Raw genomic sequence first — 24,075 nt, forward strand, 5'->3', positions numbered from 1 at the left:
AATTCCAAACTTCCAAACACAAATTTTAAGTATCTACATGCCTGCGATTACAGATTCTCACAAGCTTGGGAATAAATGGGCCACTACTGACCCCAATCTTGGGCTAAAGATTCACTGATATAAGGGCTCCTTATCATTTTTTTAAATTATTAATTTCTTTTCAGCATAACAGAATTCATTGTTTATGCACCACACCCAGTGCTCCATGCCATATGCACCCTCCATAATACCCACCAGCTGGCTCCCCCAACCTCCCACCTCCCACCCCTTCAAAACCCTCAGATTGTTTTACAGAGTCTATAGTCTCTCATGGTTCATCTCCCCTTCTAATTTCCCTCAACTCCCTTCTCCTCTCCATCTCCTTATGTCCTCCATGTTATTTGTTATGCTCCACAAATAAGTGAATCCATATGATAACTGACACTCTTTGCTTGACTTATTTCACTCAGCATAATCTCTTCCAGTCCCGTCCATGTTGATACAAAAGTTGGGTATTCATCCTTTCTGATGGAGGCATAATACTCCACAGTGTATATGCACCACATCTTCCTTATCCATTTGTCTGTTGAAGGGCATCTTGGCTCTTTCCACAGTTTGGCGACCATGGCCATTGCTGCTATAAACATTGGGATACAGATGGCCCTTCTTTTAACAACATCTGTATCTTTGGGGTAAATACCCAGTAGTGCAATTGCAGGGTTATAGGGAAGCTCTATTTTTAATTTCTTGAGGAATCTCCACACTGTTTTCCAAAGTGGCTGCACCAACTTGCATTCCCACCAACAGTGTAAGAGAGTTCCCCTTTCTCCACATCCTCTCCAACACACATTGTTTCCTGTCTTGCTAATTTTGGCCATTCTAACTTGTGTAAGGTGGTATCTCAATGTGGTTTTAATTTGAATTTCCCTGATGGCTAGTGATGATGAACATTTTTTCATGTGTCTGATAGCCATTTGTATGTCTTCATTGGAGAATTGTCTGTTCATGTCTTTTGCCCATTTTTTTTTTTGCCCATTTTTTTGACATGATTATCTATTTGTGTGTGTTGGGTTTGAGAAGTTTTTTATAGATCCTGGATATCAACCTTTTGTCTGTACTGTCATTTTCAAATATCTTCTTCCATTCCGTGGGTTGCCTCTTTGTTTTGTTGACTGTTTCCTTTGCTGTGCAGAAGCTTTTGATCTTGATGAAGTCCCAAAAGTTCATTTTCACTTGTGTTTCCTTTGTGTTTGGAGACATATCTTGAAAGAAGTTGCTGTGGCTGATTTCGAAGAGGTTACTGCCTATGTTCTCCTCTAAAATTCTGATGGATTCCTGTCTCACATTGAGGTCTTTTATCCATTTCGATTTTATTTTTGCATACAGTGTAAGAGAATGATCGAGTTTCATTCTTCTAGATATAGCTGTCCAATTTTGCCAGCACCATTTTTATTGAAGGGACTGTCTTTTTTCCACTGTATATTTTTTCCTGCTTTGTCAAAGATTATTTGACCATAGAGTTGTGGGTCCATATCTGGGCTCTCTACTCTGTTCCACTGGTCTATGTGTCTGTTTTTATGCCAGTACCATGATGTCTTGGTGATCACAGCTTTGTAGTAAAGCTTGAAATCAGGTAACATGATGCCCCCAGTTTTGTTTTTCTTTTTCAACATTTCCTTAGCAACTTGGGGTCTCTTTGGATTCCATACAAATTTTAGGATTATTTGCTCCAGCTCTTTGAAAAATACTGGTGGAATTTTGATCAGAATGGCATTAAAAGTATAGATTGCTCTAGGCAGTATAGACATTTTAACAATGTTTATTTTTCCGATCCAAGAGCATGGAATGGTCTTCCACCTTTTTGTGTCTTCTTCAATTTCATTCATGAGTGTTCTGTAGCTCCTCAAATACAGATCTTTTACCTCTTTGTTTAGGCTTATTCCCAGGTAGCCATAGATACCATTTTAAAGAATCAGGAACCAGGGTGCCTGGGTGGCTCAGTGGGTTAAGCCTCTGCCTTCAGCTCAGGTCATGATCCCTGTGTCCTGGGATCAAGCCTCACATTGGGCTCTTTGCTCAGCAGGGAGCCTGCTTCCCCCTCTTTCTCTGCCTACCTCTCTGCCTACTTGTGATCACTCTCTCACTCTCTGTTAAATAAATGAAGAACATCTTAAAAAAAAAAAAGAATCAAGAACCATTAAATATGTGTATATTAAGTTTTAATTATAGCAAAAATTATTAGATTTTTAAATCTGATAAAGATAGACTCTTACTTAATTGGGTAATAATTCATTAGTAGAGATAAAGTTTGGAAAGAAACTGGAACCAGACATATCTCAAGGAGACAATGTGTGTCAACAAAAATAAATGTTGAATTAAGGTAGAAAATGGACAAGGGGGTGCCTGGGTGGCTCAGTGGGTTAAAGCCTCTGTCTTCGGCTCAGGTCATGATCCCCAAGTCCTGGGATCGAGCCCGCATTGGGCTCCCTGTTCAGCAGGGAGCCTGCTTCCTCCTCTCTCTCTCTGCCTGCCTCTCTGCCTACTTGTGATCTCTGTCTGTCATATAAATAAATAAAGTCTTTAAAAAGAAAGAAAGAAAGAAAGAAAGAAAGAAAGAAAGAAAGAAAGAAAGAAAGAAAGAAAATGGACAAGGGAATCATGTGACATGATGTTTACAAAATCATACTGGATTGGGTTGATAACAAATTACTGGGAGAGATGTGTCTAAATTGTTGATATTGATTAACAGGATTTAATATGTACTATTGTAACAGGTGGCCAGACTGCAAAGGGGAAGAATCAGATTGCAGGGGATGGAGAATGCAAGGAAGATGATGGCTATCTATTGTACCTATTGGATAAATTTCCAATCAGGCAATCCCTCTTCAGTGAGTAGTGAGTGTGGTGCTACGGATATATTTAGGACCGAAGAATATATAATAGGTGAGAGGATTAGAGGCTAAGGACAGAACCGAGATTATATATATACATACATGTGTACACACACACACACACACACACACACACACATATACACACCTATGTATATATTATATAAGATCAGAGTATGTATGTGTGTGTGTGTATATCCATATATATAAACACACACACATATATATATGTGTGTGTGTGTATGTCTGTGTGTGTGTGTGTAAGTGTATAATATGTATGTCCATTCTGAGGATGCTCAGTTGATCTATCAATGATTAAGGAATGATTTTTAAAAGGAGATATGAAGAATTAGGACAGAATTCACTTGTGAAATCTAAGGGAAGAGGAGTTTCAAAATGAAGAGGACTATTAATGGAGACAAATTATACATTGTCAAGTAAAAAGAAAAGCAAAAATGAGGTCTTTAGTGTTGAATTTAAAATCTGATTGGTTATCTCATCAAGCAGTGATAACTGAGGAAGTAAGTCTTCTTTAATATGTATTCCATCTTTCCTGATTCATTAGATCTCTTGTCCATTAATAGAGTATATTGCTTGGTGTAGAAAGACGTTTCCTTAGCAACTGACCATATTAGCTACTAAAATGTGTTTGACAGGCCTTTGCAACTTTGTCAGAAGGGGAATGCCTGATAATCACAGAAAGGAATAAAATATAACCAGGGGAATATTACATTTTGGTACTATGCTTTTTTATGTGGTATTCATGAATAGCAGGTAAAATGTGTGTTATGTGTGTGTGTGTGTGTGTGTGTTCTGTAACCACACAAGTGTATAGCTTGCAGTATGTAATGGCAGTAGTGATGTTACCTTGACCTTTCATAAGTTTCCATATAATTTCCAAATAAAAGAAGTTTAACACCCAACATTTTGGGAGTATTTGTCCAAAATAATGGTGTCTTTTAATAGAGGCCATAAGCTGAATGCTCATTAGTAAAGCCCATATTTTATAAGTAATTAGAAAACTTCATCAGGGTAAGTTAGTTGATGAAATATCAGGGCTAAATACTGGTATCTTTTTCACTTTTATTTCATTGCTTTTTATTTTAATTATGTTAAATAAAGCCTAAGAGGAAGGCAATTGAATCCCTGATGTCATTCCAAATATTTTTCTGATAAACTAAACACTGCTAAGTGGTATTTGAAAACATATTTAAAATGATATTTATGTTTCCTAAGTGACATCTGAGATCAGATAATTTGTTGCAAGCAGAGCAGATTAGCCTAGGGGATAGTAGATATTTGTCTCCGAGGACATATTAGCTACAGAAATGAAGTTAAAGAATCAAACTATGATTTTAATTGAAAGAGAAACAAGAGCACGTAGCTTTTTTAAAAAATGAGCTATGTTATTGAATACGATTGAGCAATCTTGTTAGGGTTTTATTTTGGTCCCATAACTGTATCTTTATTGTATAATTTCAAAAACATATTCTAAGGCAATTAGATTAAGAATTATATGTTAGAGATTACTACCTGGATATTTTAGGATGTTAAACACATATGAACAAAACTATTTTTTTTCCCTCAAAACATCTAATGTATGCATTTCTTGGGTATTTCTGTTTAAATATAAGCATACATTAAATGATGATACTTTATGCATTTAATATCATTTAAACTTCCGGCAATTATCAGATTCTAAGTTTCAACACTATAATTTTAAAATTTTAAAAATTTAAAAATTTTAAATTTTAAAAATTAACAATTTTAAAAATTGTTTATTTTAAAGAAAGGGCAGTTGTGGATATTAAAATTGTATTTTGTATCATACACGAAATTGATGGCCTCTTATCTGGTTAATTCACTTTGCTTCTGTGGCACCAAATTTTTCAAGAAGCTGTATTTAGGGTAGCTTACATTAGAGGAGATGGAGCAATAACATGAAAAAATGTTTAATGCAAAAAAAAAAAGAAAATAATAAATGAAGCATAGGAAGAGTGAAATGGGTGGCAAATAATACTGAGGTATAGTAGCGGACGATGGCTATGCAAATCTGTAAAATTTTAGTAAGAATAAAGGCATTAATATTTTTAATACAGGTGTTTCATTTATACATCTCTTCCTGTTTTACAGACAATAAATGTAGGTACCCTGTGGCAGTGGTGATGAGAAAGGATTTAAATCAGTTAACCTGACACCAGAGTCAACTGCTCCTTCCACTGCAATGTGATGATTGTTCCCTCCTTTACTCATCTCAATAGGCTTAATTTGGCTTGCTTTAATATATAATGCCAGATAATTAATAGAGTTCCATGGTTGATAAAAACTTCACAGTTGCTGAAGAAATTTCTGGAAGCTTATTTAAACCTCTCAATTACCTTAGAGTATCAGGACCTCAGAAAATTGAAGCTCAGAGAACTCGAAAGTGACATGAATGTCACATGTGTAGATAGTGACTGAAGAACAGTTCTTGAATTTCTGATCCTCAGGAAAGTAGCTTATTAATAGGAATAAAAACTCAAATGGAAGAAACCTGACAATCAGCTGGCATATTCTTCATCAGGCTATTTGATGCTGTATGTTGGTGTTCAGTGAAAGAACATGCAGGCATGTAGTTCCAAAAAAAATGACTACTTTTAAATGCCTAGAGGAAATGTTTATTGCATGAAATGATGACAGAGGAAGCAGGAAGATAAAGGATAAAGAAGAAAGGTGATTTCTAAAGTTAAATATAGGTAAGTTTAATTGTGTGCAGAATATCTGAAACTTAATGTGAAAAGAATTTGGTTATCTATGACTATGTAACAATTCTCTACTTCCCTCAGCACACCTTTTTTCCTTGTCATTGCCTAGAAAATCATCAGACAGAGCTCAGAACTTTTCACCAAGTCCTCAGGTTTATAAAAGCCAAAGAAATTGATTTAGTATTCAGACGTATAAACTGGTATCTCTCCAAATCCCCTGTAAAAGATCAGCTAGATAATTCATGGGGCCCAGGACAAAGTGAAAATGCAGGATTCCTTTGTCAAAAATTATTAATAATTTCAAAAAGTGACAAAAAGACTCTACTATTCACAGGGCTCTGAGTGACTAGACAGGTTGCATGCCCATGTAGTTGGCCCTGTTCTTACATGAAGTTTTCCTTATTAACCAGGTTTTACATTTCCATTACACACAAACACACACACGACTTTCCTTACACATTACCCACCCTATAAAAGAGACATCTTTAGTGTTGGAAGATTGTTCATTTTACTGATGAAAGAAAGCAAAGCTGCATTCAAATTTATCATGTAAAGGGCACAGAATTTCAGAAAGTGATTACAGATCTTTATTCTCTCTTTATTCTAATTCAATCTCACACCTAGGTTCTTTAAGTTGTCATCTTTTTACAACACAGGCACTGAAATTTCCTTCATTTGGATCTATCTTTTCCTTTGTCTAAGGTCACTGTTTTAGTTGTAGAGCTCTTTTAATTCATAGTCAGCAGAAATTACCACTATGTTCAAATCTACTGTTTCTAGGAACACACGTCTTACTAATATCCTCTTCAAGACAGCTTTTCTTTTCAGTGACTGCATTTTTGTGTATTTTTGAGTTAACTTCTTGGGGAAGGAAATTGAAAGGGGCACACATTGATATTAATTACCGTTAATACTTTGTGAAATGGGGCACAGAACTACATGGAATCTGTAATAATCTCTTATGGTTTTCATTTTGATAGCTAATGGATATAGTCAGAGTAAATTATCCTAGTCTTTTAATGGGTTCTAATAAACCTAGAAAAATAAATAGCATATCAAAAGCAAAAAAAGGATTCCACTATCACCCTAGGGTGCAGAGAAAAATTGTTCCCATCATAATACCAAGATAAAGTAAAATTAAAACTATCTCTATTCAGTGCTCGCTTTGGCAGCACATGTACTAAAACTATATTCATCATGACAGTGTGTTCTAAAGAGAAAAATCTCAAAAAATATAAACAGTCCTACTAGAGTGAGTAACTTTATCAAGTTAGTAGGAAAAGTAACTTTTATATTACTGATGAAAAGTTAGTAATTAAAAAAAAGGCAAGATTTACTGTATTCCTAAAAGGCATGAAATAACTAGGTATAAACCCCCAAAATATGTACTATTTATGATGCTAAACTACAAAACACATATGAGTCACAGAAGACTTAAGCAAATGGAAGTACATAATCAGTTTATGGATTGCAGAGGATACCAAGAGTCAAATCTCCTCAAATGGATCTATAAATTCAACTCTGATTTTGTTAATCTTCTCTTCTTTTCTATACACTTTTCATTTATCTTATATATATATAATTTCCTTTTCTCTACTTGCCTTGGGTTCAGTTTGCTCTTTATTTTCTAATTTCTAAGACTGAAAAGACAGGTTATTGATTTGAAATCCTTCTTTTTTAATATAAGCATTTAGAGCTATAAATGTCAATTTGTACTCAGGTGTGTATATATATCTATATAATCCAATACTACTTTATACTTTATAATATAATAAATATAATAAGTATTATAATATAATAAGTATAATTATTATACTATATAATCCAATAAAACTTTATTTTGTCTCTTAAGAAGTTGTTTAAGGAAGGGGCACCTGGGTGGCTCAGTTGGTTACGCAATCGTCTTTGGCTCAGATTATGATCCCAGAGTCCTAAAATTGAGCCCCTTGTCTCCCCACTCAGCATGCAGTCTGCGTCTCCCTCTGTTCTTCACCTCTCTTGTGCTCCCTCTCTTTCATAATAAATATATATTTTTTAAAGTTGTAAAAGGCTCTTACAGTAACAACACAGTATTGCCCATGTACATGAGGAAAACCAGAATCAATTGAAACTGTTCTTGTAGAAACCCACAAATTGAATTTATTAAACAAAAAGCTTAAATGAGCTCTTATAAATATGCTCAAATAAGTAAGAAAATATATAAATGATGTCTTATGAAATAGAGAATATCAACAAAGAGATATAAACTATAAAAATAGAAATCCCAGAGCTGGAAAGTGTAATAACAAGAATGAAATATTAACTAGAGAAGCATAGAAATGGTTAAAACAGAAGACAGAATCAGTGAACTTGAAAACTGGTTAACTGTGATTATTCAATCTGAGGAAGAGGGGAAAGGAAGGAAGAAAACTGAATCGAACCTCAAGGATCTGTGGGACACCATCAAGTGTCTGATCACATGCAGAACAGGACCTTCATATGGAAAGGAGAAAGAGAAAGGGAAAGAATATTTTGAGAAGTCATGCCTGAAAACTTCACAAATTTGAAGAAGATACAATCAACTACCCATCCATGAACTTGAATAAGATAATCCAAAGAGATCCACACTTAGACATATCATAATCAAATGGTTAAAAACTAAAGGCAAAGATACTATCTTTTTTCCATTGGACATTCTTTCCTGCTTTATCAAAGACCAGTTGACCAGGGGGTTGAGGGTCCATTTCTGGGTTCTCTATTCTGTTACACTGATCTATGTGTCTGTTTTTGTGCCAGTACCATACTGTCTTCATGATTACAACTCTGTAATTAATACACCATGAAGTCCAGAATCATGATGCCTCCAGCTTTTTCTTTTTCAACATTACTTTGGTTATTAGGAGTCCTTTCTGGTTTCACACAAATTTTAGGATTATTTGTTCCAGCTCTGTAATTCAAAGGAGCACATACACCCCAATAATTATTGCAGCAATGTCCACAATCACCAAAATATGGAAAGAGCCCAGATGTCTTTCAACAGATGAATGGATAAAGAAGATGTGGTATATACATTCAATGGAATATTACTCAGCCATCAAAAAGAATGGAATCTTGCCATTTGTAATAGTGTGGATAGAACAAAAGGGTATTATATTAAGTGAAATACGTCAGTTAGAGAAAGAGAAATACTGTATGATTTCACTTTTATGTGGAATTAAAAAAATAAAACAAATGAACTTAGGGGAAGGGAGAAAAAAAATAAGATGAAAATAGAGAGGGAAGCAAAACACAAGAAATTCTTAACTCTAGGAAACAAATTGAGGATTGCTGGAGGAAAGGTGGGTGCGGCATGGGGTAACTGGGTAACAGGCATTAAGGAGGGCACTTGATGTAATGAGCACTGGGTGTTATATGCAACTGATAAATCACTAAATTCTACCCTGAAACTAATAATACAGTGTATGTTAACTAAATTGAATTCAAATTAAAAATTTTTTAAAAACCCCTAAAGGCAAAGAGAGAATCTTGAAAGTAGAGATAAGTGACTCCTCATCTCACACATACAAATGAGTCTTAATAACATTAACAGCTAATTTGTCATCAGAAATCTCTGATAATTTGTAGGACAGAAGCAGTGGGATGACATATGTAGAGTGTTGAGAGAAAAAGATGAACAATTCTATATCTGGCTGAACTCTCCTTCAAGGAGATATCAAGGCATTCCTAAATAACCAAAACTGAGAGAGTTCACTGCTATCATACCTGTCCTATAAGAAACAATAAAAGAAGTCCTTCAGGATGAAAGATAAATAAGTTAGACAAGGGCACCTGGGTAGTTCAGTCAGTTAAGCATCTGACTCTTGATTTTTGGCTTAGGTCATGATCTTGCAGTTGTGGGATGGAGCCCTGGCTCAGCTCTGTGCTCAGTGTGGAGCCTGCTTGAGATTCATTCTCCTTGTCCCTCTACCCTGCCTACTTGTGTACTTTTCTCTCTCTAAAGCAAATAAATAAAATCTTTAAATTGTATATATACATATATATATATACACACACATACATATACATACACATATATAATTATATATATATATATATATATATATATATATATATATATATATAATCTATATTAGATAGAGGCACCTGGGTGGCTCAGTCAGTTAAGCCTCTCTGACTCTTGATTTTGACTCAGGTCATGATCTCAGGCCTGTGAGGTCCAGCCCCATGTCAGGCTCCATGCTTAGTGTGGTTTGCTTGTTCTTCTCCCTACATTCCTTTCCTGCTCATGTGTGCTCTCTTGCTCTCATTTTCTCTCTCAAATAAATAAATAAATAGATAAAATCTTTTAAAAAAACTTTCTAAAAATATAGTAGATAGTACCTTGAATCCACTTAAAAAACTAAAGAATAATAGTAAAGGTAAAACAGCAAATAGTAATAGGCAAATATAAAATATAGCATAAATTATTTTTGTGTGTAAATTTTTTTCAATCTGATTTAAAAGACAACAGCATGAAGCAATAATTACATATCTACATTGATGGACACACAATGTATAAAGGTGTAATTTGTGATCATATCAGCAGCATAAGGGAAGGGGGAATATGGAGCTATATAGGAGCAAAGATTTTACATACTATTGAAGTTAGGTTGGCATTAATCCTAACTAGAGTATCATAAATTAGGATGGTAATTTTATTCCCTAGGGAAATGACTAAGCATAAAAAAAAACCCTCAATAATATATAATAAAATGAGGGAATTAAAAAGTACATTTAAAAATCTATTACAAAATAAGGAGGCAATGAAAGAAATGAACAAAAGTACATAGGATATATAGAAAAAGGGGGCACCTACATGGCTCAGTCAGTTTAGTGTCTGCCTTCAGCTCAGGTCATAATCCCAGGGTCCTAGAATCAAGCCCCGCATCAGGCTTCCTGCCCAGAGGGGGAGTCTGCTTCTCCCTCTCCATTTGCTCCTGCTCATGTGCTCTCTCTCACTCACTCTATCTTAATAAATCTTTATATATATATATATATATATATATATATATATAATACAGTTTTATTTCAAAATGTCTATATTTTTCCATAAGGTCACACTGGCCTTGATCATTTATGAAAATATTAATGTAGTTTAAACCCAGAATCTAGATTTTGAAGTGAGAACCTGATAGAAACTTTAAAAAGGAAGGGACAGCTAGATGGCTCCGTCAATTAAACATCCAACTCTTGATTTCAGAATTGGTCATGATCTCAGGGTAGTGAGACTGAGCCTCACATTGGGTTCTGAGCTCGTCATGGAGCCTGCTTTGGGTTATCTCTCTCCCTCTCCCTTTCCTCCATGCCTTAAAAATAAATAAATAAGAAACTTTAAAAGAGAAAAAGAAACAAGAGATAGTCTCTCTTTATAGGGCAGATGCTTGATAAGCTACGTACCTCAAGGTTCATTACATCTCATAAATACCAGAAGTAGTTTCAATTTTATTGGAAGTTTGGGGAAAACAGTTGAGGATAACAATTGGTCAACTGCAAGGGGCACACAAGAAATAGCAGGAATATTTAAGGAAAACAACTTATCTATTATGGTAAGTAAGAGTCTATTCATTATCTTTCCATACATGTGGTCTACCATGACAAATTCATCATAAACTATCGTTGCCTTAGGAACAAAATGAAATCAATATTATTGATTTAGAAGGACTCAGTTTGAACTGTGGAACTGTGAAGCTTCTGGTGAGTTTCTTCCTACGTTGAGCCTTCTCAACGTAGCCTACATTGGTGGCAGTGAGGTTATTAAAGCAGGTGAGTAAATGCTCATCTTATTTAATAACTTGGCACTCAAAATGCTGCTTTATTAACATTTTCCTTCTCAAATCTGAGATATATCTTCAGGTCTCAGCTTATTTTGGAATCCCAAGGCTGAGATCCATAGTAATTTTAATTTTCTAATTCATGACGGTGCATGGACACAGAACAACATAAGCTTCTTCCTCAATACTGTGGATTCATAACCTGTCCTCTACTCATTTTCACCCTAAATGTACTCTTCCTAAAACATAATACTATACATTGTGCCTTTCACTTTTCCTAGTTCAGGAGTGACACTTCAGTAATTGTCTGTCATCCACCACAATTTATTTTTGACCATTGACATAAGGGCCACTTTAAAGACTGATCTCAGCAATTATTTATTGAGGATGTTCTATATGCCAGTCATGCTAGATACTGAAAAGTTTGAGCAGACATGACCTCCACAGTTCCCAAGCAATTACAATTTAGACAGAGATACAAGTACGTGCACTGGTAAGTTTAATGTGGTCAATAAATGCACCTGATATAGATAATACAGGGAGCACACAGAAAAGGCATTTAACTGAAACTACTGGGTGGGGTTGGAGAAATCTCAGCAGTTATGAAAGCTTCCTAGAGGAAATGCCATCTAAGTTGAAGCTTGAAGTATGAATTGCAATTAACCAGATGGAATAAGTTATAAAAAATGCATAAACACAGGAAATAACATGCCTGAATGCCTGGAAGTAAGAGAAAATGTTAGATGTTAGAGGAACTGAATATAATTTTATGTGATATAGCATGGTGTGTGTGTGTGTGTGTGTGTGTGTTTCATGTCTAGTCTGGGAAGTATAAAGGTAAATAGAGACCAAGTCAAAATCATTGTTTTATTAAAAAAATCACTGTTGAACATTGCAACAAAATGTCTTATTATTGCTCAGAGACTTCCTTATGCTACACATCCCAAAAGTTTTTTTTATCAAATTTTAAGTACCACATTTAGTCTTGTTCCTTAACAACAGGATTCTAACACAGTCCCAGTCTCACCCTCTACAGGAAGCAAAACTTGAAAAAGGAAACACCCAGATGTTCATGTAAAAATAAAACAAAGAAAAGCAGAAAATTGGCAAGTACCTTCTGTTAACATACTATCTGCTCCTTACACATTACTAACTTGGCTTCTCTGAATACAGTATATTAAGAATAGAAAATGTTTTTGAAGGGTTTACTGTCAATTCAAATCATAGATTCAATTTCCAACAAGTTCAAGGACTAGAAAGTTCTGCTTAGTAGAAAAAGTTTAGTAAAACATATATACCTATATACATAATACATTATGAAATTATATGTGACATCTCTTATTTATTTTTTAAAAATCATTTTTAAGTACTATTATACTGTCAATTGGGTTATGGAACTAAATAAATGCTTGGATACACTTTTCTGGGTCCCCTTTATAAATCATTGTTTAAATGTCCCAACTTGCTTTTGGTGGGAAGAGTTACACTAATTTATTTGGATCTTTGTCTTCCTAAGAGGACTATGTCATTTTGACTTTATATATTCAAATAAGTATTTTTCTACTTTTTGCAATCTGGGAAAAGTCACATTTCAAATCTTTTTGTGATTTATCAGCACTTTGGGATTTTCATTTATTTATTTATAGAGAGAGAGAGAGAAAGAGAGAGCACAGAGTGAGAGTGCGAGGGAGAAGTAGACTCCACACTAAGCAGAGAGTCTAATGCAGAATTTGATCCCAGGACCCTGGAATCATGACGGGAGCCGAAGGCAGACAGTTAACTGACTGAGCCATCCAGGCACCCCAGGTTATTGCTGTTTCTTAAGGAAAACAAATCAACTATTTAGTAAACCTCTTAAAATGATAATACAGCTTTCAAAAAAGAGTCTAGCTATTCAATTTTGTAATTTAAGTTTATATTATAGAGGAATGTGGTAGGGACTAATAAAGTTGACTTATATTGTTTATTTAGTTCCCCAGACAAATTCAAGGTATAGGTTTACGGATATAAATTTTTTCTTTTTGCTCTATAGGATTGTTAGGAACTTAAATATGGGCTATTCTATTTTTAAACACTTCACTAAATATTTAATTATTATGGGTGGTTAAAAATGAAAGGATTTTTTTTTTGCCAATTTCTAGCTTCTGTAGTAGAGAAATACATAGAGAATTAAAACCAAAACCAAAATCAAAACCAAAAAACAAATACTGTCAAAGCCCATAAGGTAATGCCCCTTACCTTAAAATCTTTAATAATTTATGGTCAACGTGGACCTACCTTTTATAGTTGCCCTTCTTCCTCTGAATCCTTCATTTCTCACATTCTCTTTATTGCAATCACTTTTACACAGGAAAAAAAAAAAAAGTCTGTACTCTAAAACAGTGCTCAGTATTTCAAGTCCTTTCCCTGAAGACTTAGAAGTACTCATGATTTCAGAAAAAGAGATCAGAGATCACTTCCCAAAGTATTCACTAGGCCAGTAATTTAAGTAGAACACATTTCTCCCCTAAAATAGCTGGGAGGCAGTGCACTTCAGTAGGAAAACACCAGGCTAGTTGGTCAAGGCACATGAGATCTTATTTCAGGTCAAGAATAATAGAATTTGTATCTTTGTTTCAACACTTTTTTTTTTTCTATTTTTACTCTCATGGGCTTTATTGGTGGAAGAGTATATTTCTAGCTTGTTAAAATGATTTGAAAATGGTTTAGTAGAAGTATCTATAAATATTATAGTTTTCTTATAGATGAATTTGAACACATAGATGCTGAGAGTTTTATTCTTGTCCTGATTAATCTTTGGGCTTCCAGAATAACTATTTTCTACTGTTCTGAAGCATTCATTTCAGGCTTAGACTTTCTAACTTAATCAGTCATGAATATATGAGGGCTGTGGTTGACAAATGCATAGGCATTTTTATTTGCAAAGCACCAAAATGCATTCTTTCTTCATTAAGAAGGAATGTATTAATAGGACATTTAGAAAATCACTCAACTGATGGAGATATGGAAGTAAAGCTCAGAAGAAGGGCACTAGTACAGGGATGTAAAATTCATGCCATGAAATCAGTTCACCTAGGAAACCAGTGCCGCCAGTGGAGACTAAAACCAAGGGTTGTCTATTGTCACTGCTTTGCCTGGAAACTAGATGTGGCCACCACTGCTGCATCCTCCTGAATCCATTCTTTCTGCCTCTCTCATTACTGCCTCCTAATTTAGAGTCCTAGACAGTATAGACAAGTACTTGAGTCTGAGTGATGCTTGAAGACCTCTTGCTGAATTATGATGCCTGAAAATGAGGAAGCTGACATTTTTTCTCAATTAAGCAGCAGTCCTATTGCATAATTACAATTTAAAAACACATTGTGTCTTTAATTGTGGGCTGCTACTGACACGTTAGGGTACAAACTATGAAGGTATTGAAATGACAGTAGTTTGTAAGGCACTGAATGGCCTTTACATATGTCTATTGTATAATTTATATAATTAATATCAAGAAAATATGCAAATATGTAAGTTGTGTAAAGCAATGTGTTATAGAATATAAAATAGGAATGATATAATTTTAGCTCAATTAAGGTAACAAGTCCATAAGCTATAACACCTTTAGAAGAGAAAACACTGTTCATCCATTTTCCATGTTAAATTGATAAGCATGGTATTCTTTCTCCTTCATTAATATTTGCCTTAATAACAAATCATTTTAATAGATATGATGGTTAAATATAAAAATAGATGTCTTAGTCTATGTCCTATGAATATAATTCTACCCTTTCACTTAGATGGTGAAATATCTAACTTTTAGTCAAAATTTATCTACTGCTGGTAGCTTTTAATCATTAGATCATGATATATGTTGAACGTAAGTAAAAATTAAGGTGTGACATGCAGTTAACGGTACTTCTCTAATAAAGAATATGGCATCTTTTCTACAGCAAAATACTAACGAAAGAAATGGAGAGCTGAGAGACAGGGAGGGCACTGAAAGATTCAGTAAGGATGAAAGGGATTTTTCTGTTTTCCCATACACAAGAGAATGGAAAGAGATACAGAAAAGAATTATGGACAAAGAAACTGAATTCCTTTCCTGCTGATTTAAAAAAGACAGTGTGAGTGAGGATTGTGCCTGAGTCAGAAACAGGCTAGATGAGTAATTGTAATCTGTGTTTTCCAAGATATATAAGTAAGGAAAACCAGCCAAAGACAGATCACCATCACCTGGAGGAGGAAAATGGAAGATAATGGTTCCTCAAGCACTGAGAAGAAAAAGAAGTCCCGATCATTTGATTTTTATCTATAGATTTCTAGGAAAGATAAGACACTATAAAGAGGAATAAGTTCTCATTGAGGTTATTTTTGCCCCTCTATGGAAATAAAGTCCTAACAGATTAGATAAATGGATTCTGTGGGATGGAGTTACTTAAAATTTTTGAATGTCCAGATACACAGTTGACTCTACCTTAAATACTTATTATACAAACTTTCTGTTACTTAGAATTTTAATATGTTTTTACAAACAAACAAACAGACAAACAAACAAACAGCACATTGCATTTTCAGCCCTTCCCAGAAAGGCCCAGAAAAAGGAAAAAGAAACCTAAGGCAACAGGAATTCCACAAAATTAATTTACTAGATCATTTATCAGAACTTTTAAGTATGATGTTGTGACCATACTTTGTGGGTTAAGAGGATACCTCAAACTGAAGTTACAGCTCATTCACAACCTAAGAATCGCGAATGAAAGGCAATCAAACATGACATATGTTATCAAAGACCAGGACTTCCCCCAAGTAGGAAAGCAGGGATAGTGAAAACAGAACAGGTGAACTACTGGAACCAGAATTAGGCCTTAACAAAATACTTGCTATGCCCTAACCTGCTGAGGTCTATTTTCTTGTAGTCTGCAGTAAGCAACAGTTCTATGTTTTTCCCTAGTATTCTTTGGCAGCCCTTATGGCTGGTATTCAAGCTGTGATTACCAATAGGTACGTACTAGCAAAGTTTTTGCCTTGAGGAAGCTCGCAGTAAAAACCAGATCAGATGAAAGATATATTATGTGATGTGAATTTCTTTTTTCTTTTCTATTCGTGTTTCTGTTAGACTCCATCCACTAACATTTTGGTTACTAAATAGCTTAAAACTACTCAGATATGAACCCCTCACAGTCTCATCATCAGGAGCTTTTCTTTGCCCCTTTGAAGTATGTTGCTATTAGCAGGTATTACCTTTGACTAAGGAGTGAGATGATACTCTCATTCAGCATTTTGAGTCCCAGGCCATACTTGGAATCTTCAACCATTAACAAACCAGAGAATTTTATTTTATCTAAAATTGTTTTATCTTGTACCCTTTTCTCGCACTTGAAAAAAAAAATTAAAAACAAGAACAGACTTGAACTCCAAACAAAATCAGATGGCCAAACTGAACTGCTGCATTTTAGAGGGGACCACAATTTTACAAAAGTATGGCATGTAAAAGAAAGTTTAGAGTTCATATAACGTGTTTCAAAATGACCACAGCTATGTAATCCCCATTTAGGTCAAGATACAGAACACGAGTAGCATCCCAGAAGTATTAAAGATGGATCATACCAATATCAACCATGCTTTGATTTCTACCATCATAAATTAGTTTTGACTAATCTTGAACTTATACCAAATGTTCACTTTGATATCGGTTTCTTTCACTTAAAGTTATAACTTTAAGCTTTGAAGTTATTCATTTATGTTTTATTTGTTGCAACAATTTGTTTTTGCCATTACATAGTATTTCAGTGAATGAATATGTGAATATGCCACATTTTAATTATCCTTTTTACTAGTGAAGAACATTTGGGTATGAATTACTACAGGAAATTATTCAATTAACATTCTATTTTTTTTAAGATTTTATTTATTTATTTGACAGAGATCACAAATAGGAAGAGAGGCAGATGAGGGGGCAGGAAGCAGGCTCCCTGCTGAGCTGATTGCCGGATGTGGGGCTCAATCTCAGGACCCTGGGATCATGACCTGAGCCGAAGGCAGAGGCTTTAATCCACCAAGCCACCCAGGTGCCCCTCAATTAACATTTTTGTATATGTCTTTTGCTGCACATATGTAATTCACACAAAGTATGCAGATGTCAGTTTTAGTTGGCTTTGATAAACAGGTTTCCCAAGTAACTGCATTGATCATGCCAGAACAAGATGAGAGATCAGTTGTTTTCATTTTTATGTAAATTCTACTATTCTAATATTTTTTGTACTGCCCACTTTTACCAAACTTTTTTAAATAAAAGACATTTTTAAACAAACTGCACAGTTTGAATGTGTATGAGTGGATTACCAAAGGAAAAGTCTTTTAGATAAGACTGAACAAAAATAGAGTAATTGTCGAACAGTAAATAAGTACTGTCAATCTTTGATGAACTTTGTAGCCAGAAATAGCCCTAGCTGAAAAGTAGGAAAAAACTCAGAGAGAAGAAGACAGCCCTGATATAAGTCACAGTGTATTCTCCTTGTCTTATAGAAAACAATGGTCAGTAAGGGATTTAACATTTCATATGAAACTTAAGATAGTAATTATGGCCTTGGTTGCTGTTTGTAGTACAATGAGATGCCCAGAAATATAATCTATAATTCTACATTTACTCTATGACAGATATAAAAAATAGTTTCCTGTTATGTTTTTCCACGAAGCCTGACTATTGTCCTTCTAAGAAAAGACAAACAATGCCTATTCTATATTATCAATGAACATTCTGACTGTTTTAAATTATCAAAAGTGAGAAATAATTGAGAAAAGAGAAAATTTGAATTTATCTCAAATTTACAGAAGATGAACAGATGTTATAATAAAACTATAATAACAGGGAAAATCCTTGATATATTAAGAAATATTAGCGTTTAATATTACATTACACTTTGGCAGTATATAACTAGGATTTATAAGAAATAAATCAACTATTGGTTTATAAAAAACTATTTTGAATATACATTAATATTTGTAAATATATATTTTTATTTGAAATCTATATAAAATTTTTACTTTTCTACATACAAAATTGAGATATCATATAACACCTCCTATTTAAGATATGACTAAGCTGAGAAAAAAGAGAAGATCCTCCATTTTTTTTAATTTTTTATTTTTTATAAACATATATTTTTATCCCCAGGGGTACAGGTCTGTGAATCACCAGGTTTACACACTTCACAGCACTCACCAAAGCACATACCCAAGATCCTCCATTTTAAAGAGAATATATTTATGTTCTACTTAAGGATATTATTGATGCAACATAATAGCATAACAAGACTCTCCTTTGAGAGAACAGCAGTTATGAATAGTGAGAATAGTTAAAGGTTACAGTTTTATTAAAGGGGGTGCACATTAGGTAGACAAGTCTCTGGGCTGGGATTTGAAGCACTGACTTCTATTTGTATGTTAGAAATTATTTTATTTTGTGACCTTGAACAAGCTGCTTAAATTCACTGTCTCATAATTTTCCATAAGCATATTGAGTTTAGTAGTACTTGTTCTTCCATTCTGAAGATTGATTGCAATGCTCTTTCAGAAGAGTGATTGTATATTAATCTCATTAGTGATATTTTTCATATTTCATGTCTTTTCCATGGAATACTTACATGAAAATAGTTCAAGAAGGCTTTTAAGGATAGATCTAATACTAATGTTCTTTGGTTATCATAAATGATAAGAGTTGATGTTCACCTTAGAACTTGTATAACTAATAATCGGATCAGCTATGAATGATTTAAATAGCAATTCTGCTCATTAAATTAAACAGTTCATTTCTCAAATTTTATGCTTCATAGTAATTGTTTTTCTGCCTAATCAATCCTGTCATCAACTGAGCAATTAACTTGCCTGTGGATATTTTGGGTGTTGATCTGACATGAGCATTAGGTTTCCTTCTAAAAGATTAAATATTATAGTTTTTTAAAAAATAATTTATATTTCTGCAATTATGATTCTTCATAAGGAATCAATAACAGCAACGACCTGACCACTTATTTGGAGAGATTTCCATAAAGTAGCCTATTTAATGCTATTCTCCTTTATAAAAGAATAAAACATTGCTTCATTAATATTATACTAAGTATCAATCTTAGAATATTCTTTTTTTTTTTAAAGATTTTATTTATTTATTTGACACAGAGAGAGAGAGACAGCGAGAGAGGAAACACAAGCAGAGGGAGTGGGAGAGGGAGAAGCAGGCAGGCTTCTTACTGAGCAGGGAGCCCAATGCAGGGCTGGATCCCAGGACTCTGGGATCAGGACCTGAGCTGAAGGCAGATGCTTAACAACTGAGCCACCCAGGCACCCCTAATCTTAGAATATTCTTAACACAAGTTAAACATTTAGGAAGTCACATGTTTTGCTGTAAAAAAGTGTGAGGCTGAAAGATAACAACCCTGGTTGGCTACAGGTTCAGTTATAATCTTGTTCACTGTTGCTTAAATTTGAAACATCGATAGAAACAGTAATAGAATATTTGAATATGAAATTTGAAACATTAATAGAAACAGTAATAGACTAGTAATAACAGTAACAAACTAATAGTAATAGACAGTTATAGTCTAGACTAACAATAGACTAACAATACTAACAGACTAACTAATAATAATAGACTAACAGTAATAGACGAACAATAATAACAGTAATAGACTAACAATGCTTATTTCTCAGGACTCGACAATATTTATATACAAATTGTCCAAATTGGTCTAAGAGGAGAATGTTTTCTTTACAATTCTAATTTCAAAATTTGAAGAATTATTTATGTAGAAGATAGAGTCTGAAATGAAATTCAGGTCTCTTTCTTTCTTTTTTTTAATTTAAAGAAACTATTTAGTTTCTGTCAACCTATTTCCATTTTGTTGCCTCTGTGGAAGAGAAGCTTAAGACCACTCAGTGGTTGTTTGCACCCATTCAGTGGCCAGAGCAGTGGGAGCTGCCGACCAGTCTTCAGTGGCAGGCTGAGCACTCCAGTCTTCAGGAGGGAACTGCTGAATAGGCATAGAGGTTACATGCATGCCTTCAGACCTGCCTTCAGGTTGGGTAGAATGGAACTCAGGAGCTGGAGCAGTCCATTCATCCTGAAATTCCTCCTTGGTCACAATCTTTTCAGCAGCAGCTTACTCTTCTTTTTCAAACTCTTCATGATTTCTGGTGTGACCGCCCATGGGTGTTCATGGGAAATGGTGCCAGGCATGCTCAGAACTTCTCAGGCCTCCATCAATATCAGATCCATTGAGTGAGCTCTGTTTTTGTTGCAAGGGATGGCAATACCCACACAGCACAGTCCATGTTACACAGAGCGATGGTAGGCAGGTTAACACAAAACACCCCTGTGAGAGGCCGGTGGTCAGCCCTGAGGTCAGTAACCACCAGAAGTCTTGGCTCCCAGACAGCTGTCTAAATCTGGCTAGGGAAGGTTCCAGAAGTGAAGCAGCCAGCAATGGGAGTGGCTCCAGTAGCAGCAGGAAACTTCAGCACAGCTGGCTGGCCAGTATTCCTGGATGATATGACACTGGCATCAGCTGGATTTCCAATGTCAACAATGGCATGAACTTCCAGCAGAAGCATCTCCTGCATTCTCTTTAGATTTATGATGCAGGTACCATCACTTTTCCTTTTGCAGATGCGCTGTTCCATTTGAAAGTCAAGGTTCATGCCACTTAAGTGGGTTCCTGCTGCAAGTAATTTGAGGGCATCCTTCTCCTTCATTTGCAGGACATCAAAGGCTCCCGATATTGTGAAGGCTGTAACTTAAAATTACAACAGGAAATGCAGAGCGCTGCGTGGACCCCTCTCTGGGTAGCACAGAAAGTTCAGGTCTATTATGGATTTTTTGTACATTGTTAATGGTATTTAATCACATTCATTTAACTTTCTTTTGAAGAGGAGTATCACCTAGTTTATTTCTCTAATGTGTTGCACACTATGTGAGAATAAATAACTAAAACTTTTTGAATGGAAAATGAATAGATGGATGTATTTATAGGTTTGCTTACAGCAGATATATTCTCAAGTCACAAAGAACCAACTTTATCATTTATTTCATATTACCATCATATTTTGAATTTTCTAATATGCCTTCAATTAGCATATTCTATTAAATTAAGAAAGAAAAGGAGTCACAATCTTTAAAATAAGATATCCACAGGAGAATTATTTCTTAATTTCCACTTCACACCTCCTAATTTCAGGTACTCATATATTAAGCACTTACTATATTCTACATATTTTAAAAAGTTATTTCATTTAATCCTCAAAGCAACTGAGGATATTATACAAAAGCTTTTTGTTGTTGTTGTTGAGAAGAAAGAGGGAATTAAGCCAAATCACAAATCACATGACAGGCAAGTGGCATAGACCAAATTAAACTTCAAAGTCATTTTATTTCAAAATATGTAAGGCTATTTTTATTTTCCTTAACTATCTTTCTATTTCTTCCCTCTATTTTTTAGGATTGTGAAATAGTCTCCAATTTTGGATTGACAATCTCAGCAAATTTGCTATATCATTTGTCTTTTAAAAATCAGGAGAAAGACAAGAAAGAGACAAGACTGCAAAGGAATATGGATAGAGCTAAATGGAATTATAATAAATTTGCACATTAATCTCAGCACATTGACAAAGGACATTGTTCCCTGTCACTATTCAGGTCTTTGGCTAAATGTTCCATAGAGTCTTTCTGGGTTATTCTATGCAACACATGTCCTCTCACTCTGTCTTGATTAAATATATTTATTCTCTTCATAGTATTACTAATATTTGAAATGTTATTATTGACATGTTTGTTTATTGTCTGTCTTGCCTCCAAAAAGTGGCTCTTGAGGGCTTGATTTTTGTGTCTTTTGTTCACCATTATTTCTCCAGTGCCTTGGACAATATTTGATAGAATTAAGTTGGACCAGTAATACTTGTTTAGTCATATTAAATGAATGATTACTTACTTACTTTCAGAATCAAGCTATGTGTTTTAAGGAAGCTGCATAAGGTCTCTCTGGTGGTTTTCCCTTTTATTAAAAAAGGGAGTAACTACCTCACAGTGAGTTGTAAGGATTACATAAAATATAGTAAACTATTGTGAACTGTAGTATATGTCCCTCAGGAGACCTCAAAAAAATGTTTGTTGCTATGGTCACGTAAAACATTTGATAAAACAATTCAGTGAAATAGATGATTTATTTATGAAAAACATGCATATTTATGCACAAATTTAAATAGTGGAGAATTAAGGACAAAAGAAGGCAAACTAGTTGTTGATAACTATATAGTCAAAAAAGTGATTGCATCTCAGTCTTGAACTCATATTTCTTAACTGAATCTCTCAACATGCTTATTGAGGCATGGGTGTGACTAGAGACTATTTATACACAAACTTTTTGGTAAAGGTAGTAGGTAATACAAATCACTATGGAACTCGGCTAAACTCACCAGTTCATTTCACTTTAAACAGCCAATAGTCATTAAGCAGAATGGATTTAAAGCAATGACCTAGAAATCAAAGGCAGTGTATAACCTATTACAAATCCCTTGAGCTATCCAGCCTGCCAACAATTTTTAAACACTCTTCTGATTTTGAAGTTGCTATGTCATAAAATAACATTTGGAAAATTGAAGAAGAAAATAATGTAGAGTGTATATACACTGTGAAACTTTAAATTTCGCTATTTCACTGTAATTACCAGAGAGGAGCAATGGTAACTTAGTAAAATCCAATTACATTTTTTTCCCCCAGCCAGGAGATTAGAGAGAGAGAAGTTGTAGAGAGAAAATGGTCTGTGTTTTCCCTATGACTAAAATTTTCCTTTTTCTATATCCTATTTAGGTCCTTCTCCTTCTCTATTTTTCAGTGCTACCATGTATCCTTACAGTTGATTATCAATTAACATGTAAGTAATTGTATGATGATGATAACGATACTGCGGCTTTCCCTCTCTTTCTCAGGCAGCCCTTTAGATAAATTATAAGCGATCGATTCTTGCTGAAGTGAATAGATGGCCTAGTTTTGCTGCAATATCCAAGTTTTTTTTTTCCCCTGCAGTCAATTCCCAGTGTCCTAGTGATTTATCTACCTTTGCTAAATTTCGTGTTCATGTTCTTTTTACCAGTGGCATGGAATTTTAATTAGCTTTTGATAAAATATATAAGGATACCTTCTAAACTAGGAATGGAGAAAAACTGCATTTTTTCTACCTCTGTATGTCAAGATTTCTGCAAGCTAGTAGAAGCTAAAAGGCATTAATAGTTTGTGCTTTTTTAACTAACGATATATAGGACTCAATGTATGACAGGGCCTTGGTTATATCGTGGGAAATCCCAAGTCCTGTTAGGTTTCTCAGTGGAATACAATGTGTTCAGGAACAACTGAATGTCTGTTTATCATTATTTTTACCATTTCATTTTAAAATAATTTTAAACTTAGAGAAAATTTATAAAAATTGTAAAAAATAACTGATTTATTTTACAGACTTATTAATTTTCTACACTTGTCCACATTTGCTTTACCTTCTCTGTAGGAAATCATACTGTAGTTTTATAAGCCCACAATACTTCAGCATGCATTTCCTAAGACCAAATTATTTAATCACGTAGCCAAAGCCATAATACAGTAACCAAATTCAAGAAACATAGCATGGACATACCTTTTGCATACTTTGC

The 24,075-nt window shown here is 34.4% G+C and overlaps 1 pseudogene; it reads right to left on the bottom strand.

The window, feature by feature from the left end:
- Positions 1-20,303: 20,303 nt before the first annotated feature.
- LOC132024111 (small ribosomal subunit protein uS2-like) overlaps positions 20,304-24,075 on the bottom strand; it is a 35,747-nt pseudogene continuing 31,975 nt past the window's right edge.

This window comes from Mustela nigripes, chromosome 9 (assembly GCF_022355385.1).
Source record: "Mustela nigripes isolate SB6536 chromosome 9, MUSNIG.SB6536, whole genome shotgun sequence".
Lineage (NCBI taxonomy): Eukaryota > Metazoa > Chordata > Mammalia > Carnivora > Mustelidae > Mustela > Mustela nigripes.